We start from the raw sequence: 7,669 nt of genomic DNA, 5'->3' as shown, positions 1-7,669 counted from the left end.
GACATTCAAGAGGGAGCAGGGAGGATGATAAACTAGATATGGGACGTACCCAAACAAATCCCCCTCCTATCCCCTCCCCCACCCGCTGTTTCTCCTCCATTAAGAAGTGTCGCATTTAACAAACCTGTGATTGACAGCCAAGATTCTCTAAACCAGGGGTCTCAAACTGGCGGCCCGGGGGCCAATTGAGGCCCGCGGGATGATATTTTGTTGCCCCCTACTTGACATCAAAGTTTAGTGTTAGTGCCCGCGAGTTGTTGTCAAACGCACATTTTTGATAAGTGGCTTGCCACGCTTTTTTATCACTTGTGATAGGGGGACCAGACAGTCCCAATTTTGAGTTGCGTGTCCTGAGTCCCGACAAAAGCCAAAGGACTCTAAAATGTCCCGGTTACAACCAACCGCTATGAAATGTCCCCTGTTGTTGCTGCATGGGATATTTAAAAATTGCGTATAGAAAGCATTACACATTGCTTTACACAAGTGAAGTTATTTGAACGTTTCAGAAATAATTTTTTCCGCATTGCTTTTCATATATTAATCATGTAAATGCAAAAAATTAACCCGTGCGATTTCTTTCAAACGTTTTTGCATTATATTTTGCATGGATTGATTTGTTTTAATATGTAAGTAGGTGGTGTTTAAACAAACTACTGTCGCCAATAACAATTTGAACAATTCAAATATTAAAATATTTAACAATGGAGCAATATTTAAAAAGCGGAAGCGGAAGCGCTTCCACACTAGCAAGTCGTTCCAAACTCTGAACGCACTTGGCTGCACGCCGACGTTGGATCAGCCTGTCTCCGCCCTCTTCCACTACGTAGCTAAGATGGCTGCCGTTGAGTACGAAAAGTGGACATCGATCCACACTTTGCGGTTTGACCGTTTTGAGCACACTATCTGGGTCCTTTCAGTACACTTATTTTCGCCCGATCTGAATTGGAACGCCTTATGTACTCAAACTAAGACTAGCAAGTACGGATAGTATGGATATTGGCAGTGGCGTGTACAGACATTTTGGGGGGCAGGTGCTCAGTGAAAAATAAGGTTACTTTGTGCGGTGTTACGTTCCCTAAGTGGGCTAGGGGTAAGGGGAGTAACATAGTACCATGTCAAAAACAGTAGGAGTCATATAGTCAGGTTCAGGGTGTTTATTGCCAAACTCAAGCGCTTGTCTTCAGGGAGATCCACAGGCAAAACAACAAACAAAACGTAACCTATCCCTGACTAGAAACAAAAGACAACTTTCTAAATGAAAGAAAAGTACATGTTCTAATCCTCCCTAGTAACACAGAACCAGGAGAAAAGTCGGAACTAACATAATGGCAGGCTTCCTGGCTCAACACAAAACACAGACTAAAGAGCTGCTAAACAGTTGATGGGACAGGGATACCGGGCAGCAGGCGACATCAGACTGCAGCAGACAGCAGCAGGACTCCAGGTGTGCACAGTCTAGAGGTGGAGCTGAAGGGCTGGAGCCGAGGGTCTCGAGCTAAAGGCAGCATACACAAAAGCACATTAGAACACATTGGAATGAAACATGCAGCATGTGGAACTGCCGGCTGCCTTATTATAGCAGTGTGAGATTTTTTTTTTTAAAGTGTCTATTTGAAGTGAAGAGTGATCATTACCACGTTCTAAAGCAGCATCCTCCTCGGTGCCATGTCTTTAAAGATGTTGATGACCTCACTATGATTGATGTTGATATATTTTTCTATAGCAAGCAGGAGAAGGTCAGAGAGCCGTTCTTCTCCACACAGGCTTCTTAGTTTAGTTTTGATAATTTTCAGCTTTGAAAATGATCTCTCCACAGAAGCAGTTGTCAATGGCAATGTTGCATAGATTTTTATCATCTTCACAAAGGCAGGAAAGATGAGCTGGCCACTGTTTTCCCAGTATGGCAAAGATTTCTTTGAGGTCTTTTGCAGGAAAGCTGGAGTGGAACACCTGTAGTTCTGTCTTGAGCTGGTCCTCGTCTTCTATAGAAATAGAAGACGAGGACCAGCTCGTCTTCTGGTCCTCGTCGACCAGAAGAAATCACAGAGGATGTGGACAGCTTCCTTGGCTTCTGCGTTTGGCGTGCTTACCCAGTAGGCATGTACCGTTAATGTGAACTACTGTTATTATTATCACACGTTTTTAATTGTCAAGCCTTTATAGATGATAATGTCGGCATGGGCCACATACTGTTTAAAAAAATAAATAAGAAAAATTAACTTTCAGGTTATTGAATTTTTTTCAAAAGGGCACTTGATTGGGCCAGGGGCGAAGGGCAGGTGCTATACACCACCTTGGGTCTACCTGTGCACGCCACTGGATATTGGAACACAGCACTGGTACTGAACGGAAATTCAAATTGAGCGGAAGAACTTAGGCGGGCGGAGCCAGGCTACTCCTTCTCCTGCACAAAATGAATAAATAAAACGGCTAGTAAAACGCTTGAGTTGGCATTTTGAAAAGAGAACTTATATTTTATTAGTACATGGTCTAAAGATAATTATGTGCCTTTGATTGATATCCAGACATTTTGGATATCATTTTGTGGAGACACATTCCTGTTCCCCACTTGTATTGGAGTGAACGGAGATATCTACTTCTGGGTCCCTTGAATCAAGGGACCCGTCCACAGCCCGCTTAAACAGCTGCAATACCAGGCTTGGCCGCTGAGCACTGGTGGATTGCGGAAGTATGCACTGTTCCTGGGGGCTTGACCGGATCAGTTGCTTCCAATTATTTAAGAGCATGTAAGAAAGCAAGTATTAAAAGGTGTTCAACAAACCATCCTTTTATAGTGATGGAGAATCTGCTGGCAGTGCAAGTGTGAATGGCCAAAACACCGCAAACAGAACGCCCGAAGCCTTCGTTTAACGTTAGAGGAAACACTGGAAGCAGGAGCGAGGACAACAATGAGAATCCCACGAGGAGAAAGTTCACAGCCGGTCTTTTAAAATGTGCCGACGTTGGGTTAAAAAACTTCTAACATGTAGCCAATTACAATTTGTTCAGGTTAGAAATAACTCATTGAATAAAAAACTATTTATTTCTACCGGCCAAACTGACTAGAAATAAATCGTTTTTTATTCAGTGATTTGACTATTGCTGCCTTGGCATGAAGTTCATACCAAGGCAGCAATAGTGAAATCACTTTAGCGTTCAGGTCTCGGCCGTTCATGGAAACAAACCATCGTCGTGACCATAGGCGTCGATTACGCCAGGGACACGTCCCCACCAGATTTGGTCAAGAATCATTTTGTACCCACCACTTTAAAAAATAAAAATAAAAAGTCAAGTTGAATTATCATGGATTATTTCACGGGTCTTCTCAATGCCTTGGAACGCTCCGTTCACTTGCATGGGCTCTTCACAACTACGTGGTGAATGCTTCGCTGTCAAGGAAAACAAAGGACTTTTTGCCTATAATGACGTCTTTGGTATCACTCCTCAAGTAGTCCGGTAACTTTTCAAACCCAGCCTATAATGTCTCGCTGCGGCTTGTAGGACATGGACATCCAACGTCCAAGTACTGTCACGTGATTCCACTTGCCACCCCCACTGATGTCACTGGCTAATGACTGAAACAACCTAATTGTGATTGCAAACATGCATTTCTGAAATGAGTTTTTGATGGGTCCACTCCTTAAGCCAGGGGTGTTTCTAGGTTTCATAAACATCCGGGGCTTGGCCCAGACGGAAAATGAAATGCTAAAATTATTTCTATGCTTTATTTTGCATGAAAAAAAATTCATAATGCTTCACCTAAATAAACAAAATGCGCAGTTGTTTATTATAGCTTAAAATAGCTACCTGACTGCTGTGCTGCTTATCCCCAAATGTCTAAAGTTCCATTCAAGTTATTTCAGAGTAAAATTAATACAAGTCAGACAGACTTTACACACACATCTGACTGGGGATAGGTTAATTCACTTGAAGTGGTAAAAAGGTTATGTTTTTAAACTGTTTATTCTCTTGCCAGAATGACTATCTAGTGTAGTACTTATAAATAATTATAAATATTTTTACTTTTATTTATTTTAACCCAAAAATTATATTCGGGGCTAATTAAACACAGGGTCTGTGATTAGGATGTCTGGGTTCAGGGTCTGCGTTCAGGGCCTAATCGACGAGGTAAACACGCGTCCTGCCGTCCTCCTCCGAGCTCAATACATTCATGATCCAAAATCTGACCGCAGCTGACCTCAGATCTGGTGAACTGGGCTTTTATTTCCTTCACTTCATATGTTTCGACCAATCCTGTTGCTGGAGGCAGAGTTATTTGCAGACAAACTAGACCAGCCCATTAACATTTTAAAATGTAAATACACAGACATTTCTGTATAATTAAGGTGTATGACAGCTCCCTCTGCTGGACAACAGTCTCACACCAAACTACATTTTCCGTTTGAACCAACGTGGCTATAGTACATTGATGTGAGACAGGTTGGTGGATGAACGTGTTGTAGTAGCAGAGAATGGCCTGCGGGGCAGTATGTACATTATTAAATACATGAATTGGCTTGAATTTAGTATGGAGGTTTCATATTTTTACAAAATGGATTATGTGAACATTGCAGAATAACAATCATGTATATTAAATGTATTGCAGGAGTTTAGCTTGACATAAACCAAGTTAAAGGACAATTAAATGAACCGCAACAAACATGTAGAAGTCAATGTGGGATTTTAATATGTAAACAAAAACACTTGACAGAAGTTTAATACAATTTGTAAAGGAAAGCATAGGAAAACATTTTCCCAAATGAATCTTTTCAAAATGTCACCACCATTCCGAAAGCAAGTGAAGAAGTTTGTGTAAAAGCAGTCCTCCCTGACCAGCTCTGTCCCTGACTCTAAACCCTGACTCTCAACCCTAACGCTGAACCCTCTGAGGGCAGGAAGACGCGCCTTCCGTGTAAAGGTTCGAACCACAGAGAAGGAAGAAGAAGAGGAAGCAGTAGAGAGTAGTGAAGTAGTGAGGTTAGTGACAGACGTGAGGGAAAGGCGTGTGGAAGCACACGGTTACATGTGGGGTCAAGAAGATCACTCCCACTGGAGGTCATTGATCCATCAGCCTCAGACTGCTGAGCTCAGCAGGTCTTCTGGAGGACTAGGCTCAGATGAACTGAGGAGACGGTACCAGCAGGATGTCAGGATCAGGGCGGGTTTAGCTCAGGTGTGTCTACCCCCGTCCAAACAGGATCAGGTGAGGTTCAGCTCAGGTGTGTCTGCCCGGACCAAACAAGGACAATGATTAGGTTAAATATTCAAAAGATGCAACATTATCTGAACCAAAGATAAGTCATTGGATTTTAGTGTTTCAGATGAGCTTGGTGATGGTTACCCTCTGGTCCGTTGCTGCAGGCCCCTGGTCTCCAGCCTCAGTCTCCGGTCCATCCTGGCACCACAAGCCTCCGGTCCCCAGCCTCTCAGCCTCGCCTTTCAGCTACAGCAGCAGGTTTACATCAGCATTTGCCCAACAATAAACTTATTTGACTCATCCGAAACCGAGTTACACAATTAATTGAACTATTATTTTAAAACTCAAGGCCAGAAAAGACTTGAGACCAGAAATGAGCATCCCGTTTTTGGGAATGAAGACAGAGCAGTCCACAAGTTTAAAGAAGTGGTTCAGGCCATGCATTGAAACTGACCTGAGAAGACTCTACTCACACAGACCTGTTCTGGAGGACTTCTGACAGGAGGTGGAGGTCAGGCTCTGGGTGAGGAGGTGGAGGTCTGGCTCTGGCTGAGGAGGTGGAGGTCTGGCTCTGGGTGAGGAGGTGGAGGTCTGGCTCTGGGTGAGGAGGTGGAGGTCTGGCTCTGGGTGAGGAGGTGGAGGTCTGGCTCTTGGTGAGGAGGTGGAGGTCATGCTCTGGGTGAGGAGGCAGACACCTTGGGAAAAACTACATGTTACCTTTTTAACCTTGTACAGTTCTAGAGTATCTTCTACTGCAACATGATGGAATGACGGCCATTATTTTAGCTTTGATATTATCCAGTTGGTAACTCTGCACCAAAGTCGTTGTTTAACGTCATTCCATTGGGTAGGGTTTAACTTCTGTGGCAATTAATCACAGCAGATATTTAGAACGTACAAAAGTAGTAACAAAGAACACTAAGCAGTATCGATATTAAATCAAATATACTCAGCCATATTCAGGTGCTGGGTTCCGCTGAAGAAATGTCAAATTATCTTCCACCTTGAAATGATTTTCAGCCTTCCCTGATGTCAAAAATGGGCCCGCAAGTAGAACGCTGTCTTGTACGCAGTGAGAGTCCCGCAACGTCATCGTGGTTAAAAGTACGGCGCAACCATCGGAAATTATCAACATATTGTACGACGTACGTCTCAGTATGTATTTAATATCAAACTTTAGTTTAAGATAAGGGGCAACAATTCCCAATGGAAACCGACTGAAAAATAGTTTCCGTTGGCAACGCCTCGAGGTTACGCAAATACAATCCAGAACGTTCCGCCAGATTCCCTCAGGGGACTCCCGTCAAACTAACTGCCAGGTGGTTTCTTATGGTTGTCAAGACTACAACGTTCTATGCTAACCATTGGGACTAAATCAAGTGACCGCACTCAGAACCTTCCACGGCGGGAAGCACAAAACGTCCGACTGGAATCCGAACATTCCGGCCGGAACCAACCAAAGAAAAAACAGAACCAGCGCCTCACCTTGAGCTGAACGGAGGAAGATCCTGAAGTCCAGCGATGGTCTTCATTAAAACACAGCCAACAGACTTACCTTGAGGAGATCCGTTTGTTGCTGTTGGTCATTAATACTATTCAGTGTACCTTTACATTATTATGCACCCAGTGTGTACAAGTTATATCACTCAAAACCATGCGAAGAACCAAACTACCATGTACATCCCACAACAACTTTAAACCTAAAATCATTCAATACAAAACCGTGTCTACAGTTTACCATTATCTAGATTATTCAGGGTACAAACCATACAGCGCAAATCTAAACGTTGAGCACAAAGGGCCGACCATAGCCCTGCAACGTCACCCTGACCGCCTCATCACCAACAGCAAATCATGCCAGCCAGCCAACACATGTAGCCTACAGCTCCAGTGAGAAGTGGGCATCTGAGTGAAAGGACTGCCCATGATAAAAAGAAGCCCAATTCCTGAACTATCCAACCATCTTCATGGCTTAAAGATTTACAGACTTGACATTCCATTGTGTTCTAATAACTTTAGTCTGCTCCTTCGTTACTTATAAAACTTTACATCTCCATTACTAGAGTGTTGCATCCTACTCATGGGGGTGTGGTCTGAGTGAGCAGAGATGCATGCTGGGATACAGTGCTGTCTGAAGTCTTCAGTTCCATAGAAACGCCCCTCAGGAGAAAGTGTTTGAGAATCTGTGGTGACATCAGTTACATGAGCTGGAATATCCTTCAAGATGGCGCCAGGATTCTCAGAGGAGAAAGGCCAAGAGGAAGATGTGTGGGTTCTTCCTCGCAGCCAGTGGAACACAAAAACGGTCTTCATCAGAGTACCATGGAACACTTTGAAACAGTCTCCTCTTTACACCTTGAAGCCCCAGTGAAGGTTTCCTTACCTCCTCAGCTGAAGAGCACAACTTCAGCTCGAAGAGCGCACTAGCTGGAGTTCCCGGATTGGTTCTGATTTAAGGGAACCAATCGTTCA

The 7,669-nt window shown here is 43.6% G+C and overlaps 1 long non-coding RNA gene across 1 annotated transcript; it reads right to left on the bottom strand.

Annotated features, from left to right (window-relative positions):
- Window positions 1–4,682: 4,682 nt before the first annotated feature.
- Window positions 4,683–7,298, bottom strand: LOC130382756 (uncharacterized). Its single transcript, XR_008895619.1, has 3 exons — window positions 5,677–7,298; window positions 5,342–5,443; window positions 4,683–5,225 (listed from the first exon to the last, which is right to left on the bottom strand). It is a non-coding gene; the product is annotated as an uncharacterized LOC130382756 (long non-coding RNA).
- Between the last annotated feature and the right edge of the window lie 371 nt (window positions 7,299–7,669).

Source organism: Gadus chalcogrammus, chromosome 5, assembly GCF_026213295.1.
Source record: "Gadus chalcogrammus isolate NIFS_2021 chromosome 5, NIFS_Gcha_1.0, whole genome shotgun sequence".
Taxonomy (NCBI): domain Eukaryota; kingdom Metazoa; phylum Chordata; class Actinopteri; order Gadiformes; family Gadidae; genus Gadus; species Gadus chalcogrammus.
This window is presented reverse-complemented; position numbering and strand designations above follow the sequence as displayed.